The 12,685-nt window shown below is 41.9% G+C and overlaps 1 protein-coding gene across 1 annotated transcript in view; it reads right to left on the bottom strand.

Moving 5' to 3' along the window:
* Positions 1-12,685, bottom strand: part of GNA13 (G protein subunit alpha 13) — a 41,643-nt gene that overhangs the window by 25,835 nt on the left and 3,123 nt on the right. The window lies entirely within an intron of this gene.

Genomic DNA, 12,685 nt, shown 5'->3' with positions numbered 1-12,685 from the left:
ACCTCAATTGTTAAAAAAAAAAAAGCATGTGCAGTTTTCCAACATAAGACATAACTTCCCAAATATAGTTTCAATTCCCCTGCTATCTAAATAGAGGGGCTCATACAAGCACTTTTTAACACCCAGAAGTCCCTGTGAACAGACACCAGATGGAAAGCTCTGCTCTGGGCTGATGTGCTGCAATGCATCTTGAAATCCCCACAACTCGAACGTTACGCAATAATCCACGTTCATTAACAAAGTAATTCTATGCCTAAGATCACACAGCAGGTGACAGGAAAACCCAGACATTGATGGATTTCACGTTCAAGCCATCACCCCAAACTCTTGGCAGCAGAGGAGCTCCGCACGCCACCCCTCACCTCCGATCAATCAGGTCAGACAGCAAAGACATGCAGCCTGTGAATGTTTTACATGTTGATGAATGTGGGTAACAGCTCGTAACGTGTGCTGGAGTATCAATTCCTGTTTCTAAGTCACTACGGGGTTAAGTGTGTTATTAAGGGACACAGGGAAGCACAGCAGTAATTATGACTCTCACACCCAAACTAGCTACGACCTTAACCTCGATGGACCCAGGTTTTATGTACAAAACGAAGCGAACTGGCCTACCTGCCCTCCTAGGCCTCTTCTCAGTCAGTAAACACTTGCTGATTCTGCACACTCTTGGAAGAGAGGCTACAAATGCAGCACTCTACACCATTTATTGTATCATTTGCAGCCACCGCTGGGTGACTTATCCGCTCCTCACTGGATCGAGAGCCTCCGTGAAGGCAGGCCAGCCAGGCAGCTCCTGAGTCCCAGGGCCTACTCATCCCAGAACACGGTGTGGGCAGATACCCAACACACACTTGCTGAAGGAGGGAAGGAGCAAACGAGCGCCACGTGGCATCGCTGCTGAGTTACTGCCCTCACTGCATAAGCAATGGTCTCAAGGAAACATTATTTGTTTGCCTGGCCCAAAAGATTAATTAACACTATCATTAACTGATATTAACTCTTCTTCTGAGAGTGAGATTCAAAGAAATTGGTTAATATAAATACAATATACTCTTAAACTTTAAAAAGGCTTGAAAAAAACCCAACCTAGTACGTCAGGTGGGTTGAAAGTACTGCAAAAGGGAAATGAGAACAGTCAGCTTGATTTCAAGAGCACCTTCTCCACTTCCTCACCTCCTCTCCCTCACATCACCTGCCACAGTCAGCAGTAACCTTCCTGTTGTCCAGAATCAATGGACACACCTGTCTTCACCTCACGAGACCTCTCAGTGGCACGTGGCGCTCCTGAGCATTTATTCTTCTTTAAAACCCTTTCCTGGCCCCCACGGCATTACATGTTCCTGAACGTCTTCTACCTTTCTGGCCATCTCCGCTAGCATCTCCTCCTCTGAACGGTCCCAAATAGTTTGAAGGTTCCTTAAGACTCTTTCCTGAGCCCTAATTTATTTTACACCCTTTCCCTGAGTAACTGTACGCATTCTAAAGACTTTAAATATCATCTGAATACAAACAGCTCTGAAATTTCTCCCTCTAGCACAAAGCTCTGTTCTAGATTCCAGACATATATATCCAACTGTCTACTTGATTCCTCCTGTATGTCTCAGAGAGCTCAAAACCTAATAAACCCAAACTAAAGCCTTACTCTTTCCCCTCAAATTTCCTTCTCACACGGTCTTTTCATTTCAGCAAGAAGCATCACTGCCCACCTGGTTGTCAAACCAGAAATCCAAGTCACTCTTTACTCATGCTTTTCTCCCTCCCCTCAGTCAAACCATCGGCAGCCCCGTGACTCCCCTACCAAGTGACCCTGATGCATCTCCATGGCGACCACGTGACAAGGAGGGCTCCTTCTGCAGAAGCCTCCCAGCCCTGGGGCTGCTCGGCCCCCAGGACAGCCCAAAGGCTCTCCTCCCTTCCCTCGGATTCCCGCGCTCAGGCAAGCCCTGGCCCACTGCAGGCCCTGCACACACGGCGCTCCTTCCGCCTGTCCAACTCTCCCCTCTCCTGGCCTGGCCGACCCTTTCCCATTCCTGGGGTCTCAACTTCAATGTCACCTCTTCTGACTGCCCTCTTGCTCTCTCGTTGCTTCCTCTTCTTCTCCTCCAGAGCATTTATCACAGGTGGGTTTATCTACTTGTTTGCATCCAAGATCAACGGGAACAAAGATTACTCTCATGTGGTTCGCCAGCAAGTACCCAGCTTGCAGAAAAGCACCTGACTCATTAACAGGTGGCCGGTAACATGTCCCTGAACAGCTGCTGAAAGCTGCCAGGTACCATGATTTCACTAAGTTTTAACTCTTGTTAAAGAGGAATACGTCTCCTGCAATGTGCTACCCAAGGCCTTCTTGTTCTTTTGCACTTGCTCTTCAGTTTTCACATTTGAGAAGAAAAGAATTCATATTATCATGATGGAAAACAGATACTGCTGAAGTAATGCCCTAAACCTTAATACCTGCACATAGTATAAAATACAGTTACATATAAAAATATCAAATGGATATGTATATATATTCCTTTCAAAAGAATAAAGTTCTACAGAACGAATTTTTTTTTTAAATAAAGCACCTTTTTCAAAAGAAAGCTATCTTACATTAAGGCCAAATGTGCAAAATACAAGAGATGGGAAGCGTGGCTTCTTACTAGATTGTAATGCCGTCTTAAAATTGATTGCAGCATTTGATCATAACAGTTTAAAAAGTCAAGAAAAAAGTTAAGTATAATTCTCCTTACCCTAGCCTAGAGTTGAAATGTATATAGTCTATATGACGAATCAACGTCCCCATTTTTATTTTATTTTATTTTATTTTTTTGCAGTACGCGGGCCTCTCACTGTTGTGGCCTCTCCCGTTGCGGAGCACAGGCCCCGGACGTGCAGGCTCAGCGGCCATGGCTCACGGGCCCAGCCGCTCCGCAGCATATGGGATCTTCCCGGACTGGGGCACGAACCCGTGTCCCCTGCATCGGCAGGCGGACTCCCAACCACTGCGCCACCAGGGAAGCCCCCCCATCATTTTTGAAGCTGTAGCTAATAAAGGCAGTTTTACTACAAATGTGGCAAGTCTGTACCAGTTAAAAATGGGAAATCATTTGTACTGCAATATTTTAACTCAGTAGGCTAAATCACATCACTCTTTTAAAAATATTTCAACTAGAATATATGTTATTTGCAGCTTTGTGACTATGAAGCATTTAATTATTTAGGTTTTAAAAAATCACTAAAAATGAATTTTAAGAGACCATCGGACATTTGAATAGCAGACAAGTTTACCTGTCTGAAGTACAGGTGTGTGCATCCTGTCATCTGTGAGGCCTCGCGGAGCCAAGCTGGCCAGGAAACCCCTTGTGAGCAACTCGCTAGCGACCTGGAGAAGCTAGTGCCACTGCTCACTGCCAGCGGCTTCTGTGAGTTTTTCTTTTACTTAATATCAATAAATGGAAACCACCACACTACACAGCGTGAAGCCTAAATGCAAGCCACATGAAATAAGAGGACAGATTCTCTATACAATTTCTATTGAGGAAGTTCATTCCATCTAACAGGAAAATAATTTTTAAAAGATTACCCAGGGATCACAAAATGGTAACCAGGATATTGAAAAGGAAAGCGAAAGCCTCTCACCCCCATGACAGTACTCTTTATCCCACCCCCATGACAGTACTCTTTATCCCAGCACTTCTTGTTTAACCTTTCTGGAAGGAAGAAGAGAAATGTCCTATTAACAGGCTAAATGTAGCTGCACTGGTTGGAAGAACCCAAAGACACTGGGCTATTTTGGGGGACGGCGGTGATAATACAAGAGTTTTGTTTGCTGGCTAGCATTGCTTTTAAATGGCAAAATTAAAATTTCGTTTTCTTTAGGGGAGCAAAATTGAAATTTGTTTATTTTGCTCCATTATTCTTTTAGACTAATGTTTTCAGTTGTTTTTTTTTTTTAACAAAATGGTCAGTAGTTCTAAAATCTCACAAAAGGTAACATGAAATCTTAAAAAAAATGATTCAGTATTTTATGAATATAAGGAATTTTTTAGGTTGGAAAAGAAGCCCAAATACCCTCCCCAACGTGAGTCCTCACAACAGCCCTGCCAGGCCACAGGCACAGGAAACGGCAAAAAGGGAAAGAGGATACATGTGTGCAGGGGGAGGGGCGCCAGAAACAGCCGAGCAGGGAGAGGGAAAGACAGAAAGCGGCACATTTGGCGAGAGTCACAGAGCACCTGCGCCCACGCTGCGGTGACCTCACGACGCCGCTGGCAGGAAGACAACTTTGGCTAATTCAGACCACACATCTGAAGCGTCTCAGGAGCACGTTCTCCAAATTAAATACTTCTGGCTAGAAATCTCACAATGCAAATGGGAAAGATCAGTACTGGTTGAGTTTCACCATACATCTATACACTGCCTTATTTTCAAAGCATTTTAATTGTCATTATTACATTTGATTCCTTAGAATTGTGTTTTAAAAATCATTTACAAATATATACAAGGATTAACCATAAAGATATAGACCTGTCATTTATAAAATGTTTTTTGTTTAAAATAAATACATAAGCAAAGGGCTTTCTGAACTGACATTGCTAAAGCTGTCAGGAAGACAGATTAAGCAACATTTTTAAAAAGTTTGTATATTTGTCAAGGAAATGGAAACTATACAGTCAATATAGTGAAAGGTAAGGGTAAAATTAGCTAATCTGGGTCAGTATGGTAATTTATGTACGAGAAAAACAGTCAATATAAAATAAGTAGAGAGAAGACTTTCAAATGGGCGTCACGCTGGGTGGGATACTTGGGGTTAATGTGTCTAATGTTAAAAGTTGAGAACATATCATCCCCATTTTCACAAAATGTTAAAAAGGTACTATGAAGAAATGAAGAGCCACATCACGAATTTTCGATCTGGAAACAAAGCACAGTGACGTTGGAAAGGAAACAAGAACTGACGTAGCAATGAAAACCTCAAACCTCTCTTTAGTGTTGCCTTCATTAGAGGTGCCAAATGGTCTGAGACTGTAAGTCATATTCTGCACTGTTTACAATTCAGGATTTTTATATGGGAAATCAAGTTCACAGAGTTAAATCAAAGTTTACAGCACTCTATCTCTTAGGAAACTACTTACGGCTCATGGATATGGCATATACTAGGCCTGTTAATGGCTAACGATAATAAAATGATTAATGTGTGTCCGGCACTGTGTCAAAGGCTTTACATGGATTACCTCATGTAATCCCTACAACGACTAACAATGGCAGTTGAATCATCCCCATTTCACAGTTGCAGAAAGAGAAAGAGAGCCTGGAGGACTCGCTCAGTCTCACACACTGAGAGGCAGAACCGACAGGAGTTCTTTCTGGCCACCTAGTTCCACTTTATCGCACAGCACAGCAGAAAACCATGTCACATTTTAAGGTCCCCAGGTTAAAACCATCCGTAATAATGTTTTACAATATGGAAAATAAATGAATAGATTTGAACATGGTTATTTTCTAATTTGTTTGGAAGATACAAAGTAAAGTTCCATGTAGCAAAACCAAGTATACAAGTCTTATGACTTAGACCAAAAACCAAAATAAATCAGAGAAGGGCAATTCTACTAAAGTATTCTGCTTCTGTTGTAGACTAGCTATGTATGAAAAAGTTCACCCACTGCAGTGATTTAAAAAATCTTTTTTATTCATTTTGCCAAAAGAAGAAAGATTAAATTTTAAAGATTAAGATAAACAACTACCATCGCTGAAAGAGACTGGTAAATGTAGCCAAGGCCACTAAAGTCCAGTTTTCAAAACAAAACTATTTCCTTGATCCCTATCAGCTCATTCTAATAATGCTCTGCTAATGTGGATGTAACAAAATCTCTTAAAAAAAGGCATCTCATAAAAAAAAAAATGTTCACAACAAAGACTGAAGTGAATTGTATCATACAGCTAGAAAAAAAACAAAATACTTTCAAAAAAGGATATAAAAATCACTGTTAATTTCCAGAAATAGGTACTTTCTAACTGGAACAAAAACTTGCAACAAACTACAATCTGGAATGCTCATAAGCAGAATGAAATATATGTGACAACTACATGAGAAACACTGCAAAGGAATTCATAAAAATAACAATAAGAGTGCTCTGATATCTCCTCCAAACCAAGAACAAATCTGGGCAACTGTATACCAGATACGTGCCCATTTCAAAACGTCACTTTCCTACAAAAAATATATGGCTGCTTTTCAGATAACTGGTTGCCATTAAACTTCTATGTTTCAGGGTACATTAAAAACCATGTTCACTGATGAAACATCAATTGAGGGTCACTAGTAGTTAGTTTTCAAGGAGGTGAACATTCAAACAGCCTTCACCCTAATGCATGGTGACTAGGATAAACTGTATCTCTCTAACTTAGCAAATTTGCCATTACATTTAAGATTATTACCATTACCATTGTAACTATAATCTAAGTTCATAAAGTAAAAAAGGAATGGCACAAGGAAACTATGGAAAGTTCAGAATATTAAAAACAACTGTGTGCGTACTGGTGCAGTGCTATGTATTTGTAAGAAAACCTTACATATATTTAAAATGACATGCTAGAACTTCACTAGGGGAGTGTTAACTACCAGTGCAGGGTGTTGCTCAGAAGAGGAAAGAGCCCTGGAGGGCGTGCGAAATGGGACCCTGTGGACAGGCAGTCAGCAGGCGGAGGCTCCAGGGTCTATCCTGTCGTTTACTACCTCTGTGAGCTGAAGGAACCTCCCTGCCTCTGAATTTTTTAATCTGTGAAATGAGGACAACAGTCCACATTCCATTTGTTTTCTTTTACTTAAGGATTAAATGACAGTGTATGTGGTAGAAATAATTAATGTACTCCGAAAAGTACAAAGCAATTTTTGTAAAACATAAGGTATTAAAAAGTGATGTAATTAATTATCAGCACTTGAAGTAATTTTCTGGAGAAAGAAGCTGGCACCCGTTTGGGGCTAATATGACAAGATTCGGCAAATTGGTTGGGCTGCTGCTTATCTGTGGAAGATGAACAGGGACTATGCAACGCACGAAGTCCTTGGGCCATTATGCTTTTCCTAAAAGCAAGCTCACAAGTCTCTCTCCTGAGTTAGGTCCACGCTCTAGTAAAGAGAGCAATAAAAGGTAATATAAAAAGCAGCACAAGGACTTCCCTGATGGTGCAGTGGTTAAGAATCTGCCTGCCAGGGCTTCCCTGGTGGCGCAGTGGTTGAGAGTCCGCCTGCCGATGCAGGGGACACGGGTTTGTGCCCCGGTCCGGGAAGATCCCACATGCCGCGGAGCGGCAGGGCCCGTGAGCCATGGCTGCTGAGCCTGCGTGTCCGGAGCCTGTGCTCCACAACGGGAGAGGCCACAACAGTGAGAGGCCCGCGTACCGCAAAAAAAAAAAAAAAAAAAAAAAAGAATCTGCCTGCCAATGCAGGGAACACAGGTTCGAGCCCTGATCTGGGAAGATCCCACATGCCACAGAGCAACTAAGCCTGTATGCCACAACTACTGAGCCTGTGCTCCGCAACAAGAGAAGCCACCGCAGTCAGAAGCCTGTGCACAGCAATGAAGAGCAGCCCCCGCTCACCACAACTAGAGAAAGCCCGTGCGCAGCAACGAAAAAGACCTGATGCAGCCATAAATAAATAAATAAATAAATAAATAAAAAGGCAGCACAGTATTTTACAATCCCTCTTCAGCACCCAGAGTTCGGATATCCCACAGCTAGTCAAGTTTCTACCAAAAATAAAATCATGTGAACATGAACACATCAACCTGATATAACAAATCAAGAGATCTACTTAGGTGTGCATGTATATGTGTTACACACATGCACACACACACAAAATCTCACAAAGTTATATTAAAACTATAAGCACATGCCAGAACAACCTCTTTGTTTTCAATGTAAACAGTAGTACAGCTCTGGGTTTCCAAGGCTTGGATAACATATAACCATTTTGACACTGGATCAAGTTTACCAAAAACAAATTCTATAGACCTAAATTTAAAAATCTCTACAATTCCTAATGTAACATATAATCCTTGTTATATAGGCTGAAATATTTCACCCTAAGCCTAGAATCAGGAGGTTTTTAGCAACTTGAAGTCAAAGTCTTTCTTTGATTTTATTCATAAAGAAAATGGACAAAACCCTTCTCCAACAGAAAACTGAAAATAGTTTACAACTGAAAGTAGTAATTCACCCTTTAAAGCAAATCCTTTCTAGTGTTAAAGAACAAACAAATGCCTCTATCTCTATAGTATTTCAAATCCATACTGCAGTGCAAACAAAGAAACAAATCTCTCAGCCCAAAGGGAAGTTCCTATTTTACTGAGGGATCAGCTCCTTTTTACAGGCCACTGCATGAGGCTAAATAGTTACTTTGTTACACAGACTGAGGGAAGGGCTGTCTTAATGAAAAAACTAGCTCATCAGCTTGGAGAAGTGTAACTATCCTCAAGCACAAACTGTACTACTTGAGTAAGAAAAATTAAGTCTAACCCAAGGTACCACGATAACAAAGAAAATGGTTTCAGTCGCAGGAATTGCAAAAAGCCTGGTCATCACAGGAAGTTGTATTAGTGCTGACAACGTTACAGTATGTACAGAAGGCAGCAGTGCTCCTCCCAGGGTTGCACACTTTCTTGTCCTGTGTAACCAGGTCTATGCATTCTGCTTACATTCCTGAATAAGTAACTCTGTTACACAGTCCAGAACAATCTAACTGGCAGTGACTCCTACTACATGTCCCCAGTTGCATCGCTTCCCAGCCATCTCTTTAGTCCTCTAAGTTAGCAAATTCCCTAGTTACAGTCACGTGAGTTTTTCTAAAGAGAGGGTATCTCCTCAGTACAGTGGCAGGGTATGGTGAATGTACAGCCAAGGCAGAGCATTACAAACATTTAATTGAGCCCTAGAAGAGACCACTTCTTAGGATATACTGTCCTCAGTGTGCTAGCTTACACGAACGAGAAAGGCACCATAAGCTGTAACAACAACTTGAATCTTTAGACTTTTCTTTTTCCACAGTAAGCTATTTAGCTTACCCACAATGAGACTAACCAGAAAAGGAAATGTTTGCCTTTGGGAACTAGGGAAAGAAAACATTCATGTTTGCACCCAAAGTTATTACTAACAAACGAACGGCCTGCTAAAAACTAAAAACCAAAGCTGTGATATCACTACCCTACCCTCGTCCCAAAAATTGATTAAAGGGCGGTCATTCATCTTAAGCAAAAAAGCCGTAGGGAGGCTTAAAAACTGCCCCCATTTTTTGCATTTAAATTTGCATTAATAAATTTAACAATCAAGCGTTAGTTGAAACCAAGAAGGCTAATTTTTCTTATTTTACCTGCTAACTCCTCTCATTTCCCCGATGACTACTTTTTCTATCCAAGATTCAAGAATATACTATATTGTTAAACATAACAAAAAAGAAAAATTGATTCTGTAATACAAGAACTTCCCATCTCCTGGAAAATTAACAAACTAGCATACAGAAACACTCACGTTTCCCAGGAAAAAAATGAGGACTGTTTCTTTTTTTCTAGAAGAATATTATAATTCAGATCGTCTAAAAAAAATGAGGAAATAAAATGTGTCAGGCCCTATGCGAATGAGAGAGAAAAAGACCAAAAAAAGGCACACCCAAGGAGATTCTGCTTTAGAGGGAGAAGCAAAGACAAACCAAAGAGCTGGAACACCAGGTGAGGCACTAGATGGGGGTCGGCACACAGGCAGGCAGGCAGGCTAAGGAAAGGCATCCCTGTCCAGCGGGAGGACCAAGGAAGGCTCCCCGCAAGAGAGGTCGGGCCCGGCAGCACGGCGGCCCGGGAGCAAACCCACCCCACGGCCTGCGGCCTGCCACAGATACAGACCACGGGGCTCCTCCCAGGCTCCCCAGGCAAGGAAGGGAGTTGAGGAAACTGTTCTGTTCCGGTTAAGCAATGATTCCAGCTGAATTTGCTGCAAGGGGCCCATGGACCACATGCAGTCACATTAAAATCTGGTTGGCGCTGTTCTAAGTGAAGGGGGAGACCTAGTAACCAGATACGGGCCTGAAGAACCCGGGCAGAGGGACTCTGTGAAGACGGCCACGGATGCAGAAGCCCAGGGCACGTGGGATTTGAGAGGTCATAGGGTATGTGATGTGGTCTAATGACAGTGGAATCCTAGGCAAGCCAGTTAGAGTCCGGACTCACACCGAGAGGTTGCACTCTGTTCCAGAAGCTGTGGAGAACAAGCAGAGCTTTCTGAGCAGACCTGGCCGTGTCTGGACAAGACCACCTGGAAGTCCAAGCAGGAGGTATCAGGACATGGAAAGGTGGAAAGGAGGGACTGATGCAAGAGACTTTTGGGGGCAGAAAAGACAGGACTCGGGGCTTTATGTGTGTGGGTGGGAGAAGGAAGCAAAGAGGACTCCGAGGAAAAGTTAAAGTAGGCAAAGTGCCTTCCCAGGGTCAACAGCACGCCAAGCACCACGGAGCATCCCGAAGTCTGAGAGCCATTGATCCAGCCACTGAGCACCTACTACCTGTGCCAGGTATACCATGAGCAATGCCGAGGAGACACACGGGAAAAAAAAATCCCTGTCCTCCAGGAGTTAAAACTAGATCTCTCCCTGCTCCTCTTTCCCTGGGTCTCTACTTTTCAACAGAAAAGAAGTATTTCTGGAACTCGTCTCTCCTTGTCTGTGAGGCCTTCTCTGCTCTGAAAGCATCAGCTGGCTCCAGTCAAGAACCTGCAGGCCCTCAGCCTGAGTGGTTTTACCCATTCGTTCTTAATGGCGAATAAATCCTCAGGAATGCCTTCTCAACAACGATGGCCACGAGACTGTAAGATGTGAACGTTCAAGTTCAATAAGTGTCAGTGAGGTCCAACCTCAATTAAATGGACTTATGGAACTTTCCCACAGAGAACTTTACAGTACAGCCGTTTGTTTATTCACTGAATCAATATGCAGTGTGTGCTATTACAGATGGATGCTTTTTCCCTGACCTGGAAGGACGAATAACAAACATCCTGAGAAAATTCATAGTGAAAAGTGTGGTTTGTTGAGAAAATGAATTTAGAAGGGAATAAGCAGCACTTAAAAACACACAGGGAGGGTAAAGGGAGATGAGAAGGGGTGTGTGGAAGACAAAAATTAAGCTCAAGTCTGAGAATTGGATGGAGGTCACTTGTCAAGTTAATTCATAATTTTCAACATATAATGCTGCCAGCTACTCAATTTTAACGATTATGTGAGATTGCCCTTGCCTCTCATTAATGGATAAATTAACAAACAAGATACACACACTAAAGAAGAGAACTATACCAGACAATACATAATCAAGTGCTAGGCTGTATGTTACACACCAGGGCCATAATTCAGAGAAAGTAAAGATTCAGGTCTCGGTTTTATCAAGAGCCAACGTGAACACTTTTCTAGAACTTTTAATTGCAAAGACTGCTGCTGAGTACAACTGTAACAGCAAGGACTGCTGGCTGCACATCATTTTGCAGCCACACCCAGAAATGTGAATTGCTTTAATGCCAGTGACATCATCAAACACTTTTCTAAGCAGTTTTACTTTATTTTGATCCCATTACAGTAAAACACTTCAGATCTGAACTCCCTCCAAACTGCATACAGTCGAGATGGCTATCATTCCTGGGATCTTTCCGGTCTTTGGCAAATAAAACCCCGAATACAATCAAAGCATTCACAATTAAATTACAAAACACTTGATTAAAAAAATCTATTTCAGTCATTATTTTTGTATCTTTAACCTAGATCAGATCCTTTTCCACTCTCTCTTCAATGTTGTGTAATAGCTACAAAGTCTTATGGGAGTCTCGTTTAAGATAAAGTAGATATAATAAATGTAAAATAAATTCTAGGTGCTTCCCACGTGAAACAGAGGTATAAAAAAATAACAGATTATTTTTGTTTTTTAAGAAGGAACATTTTGTAAAACGTGCTTAGAAGCCTTAAAAAAAACACAGCATGCAAATATACAAAAAGCATGACTGTTTTAACATTATTAAGGACTTTAACCTCTTTATAGATTACATTAATCTGAATCATGAAATAAATACCTCTAAAGACTAAAGATAAAGAGCACATTTGAACAATCAGGTTACTGAACTCTTAATCCAAGAGTAAAAGGTCAGTTTTTAGAAAGATCAATATTGTTGCTGGAATTGAGAGATTACTTCCAAAACGAGAAAAAAATTAATAATTTGAAAGTGCCTGAGAAAATCATTATGATCTTACTTTCAAAAAGGAAAAATGGGGCTTCCCTGGTGGCGCAGTGGTTGAGAGTCCGCCTGCCGATGCAGGGGACACAGGTTCATGCCCCGGTCCGGGAAGATCCCACATGCCGCGAAGCGGCTGGGCCCGTGAGCCATGGCCGCTGAGCCTGCGCGTCCGGAGCCTGTGCTCCGCAACGGGAGAGGCCACAGCAGCGAGAGGCCCGCGTACCGGAAAAAAAAAAAAAAAAAAGGAAAAATGACCAACTAATTATAACAACTTCACCAAACCTATGGGGTTTACCTTACTTTTATCTTGCTCAGTTTAAAAAGCTCATCTATGTAGAGCAATCCAAGTTTCTGAGGCTAAAATTCTGCATAGATACATTATATTGTGGAAGTCAGTGAAAAAGGTGTGTTAGAATCAGATGCTAATAAATGCCGTTAAAAT

This window comes from Mesoplodon bidens (assembly GCF_964165515.1).
Source record: "Mesoplodon bidens genome assembly, chromosome: 19".
NCBI classification, from domain to species: domain Eukaryota; kingdom Metazoa; phylum Chordata; class Mammalia; order Artiodactyla; family Ziphiidae; genus Mesoplodon; species Mesoplodon bidens.
Note: the sequence above shows the minus strand (reverse complement) of the source record. Positions and strands in the feature narration are given on the sequence as shown.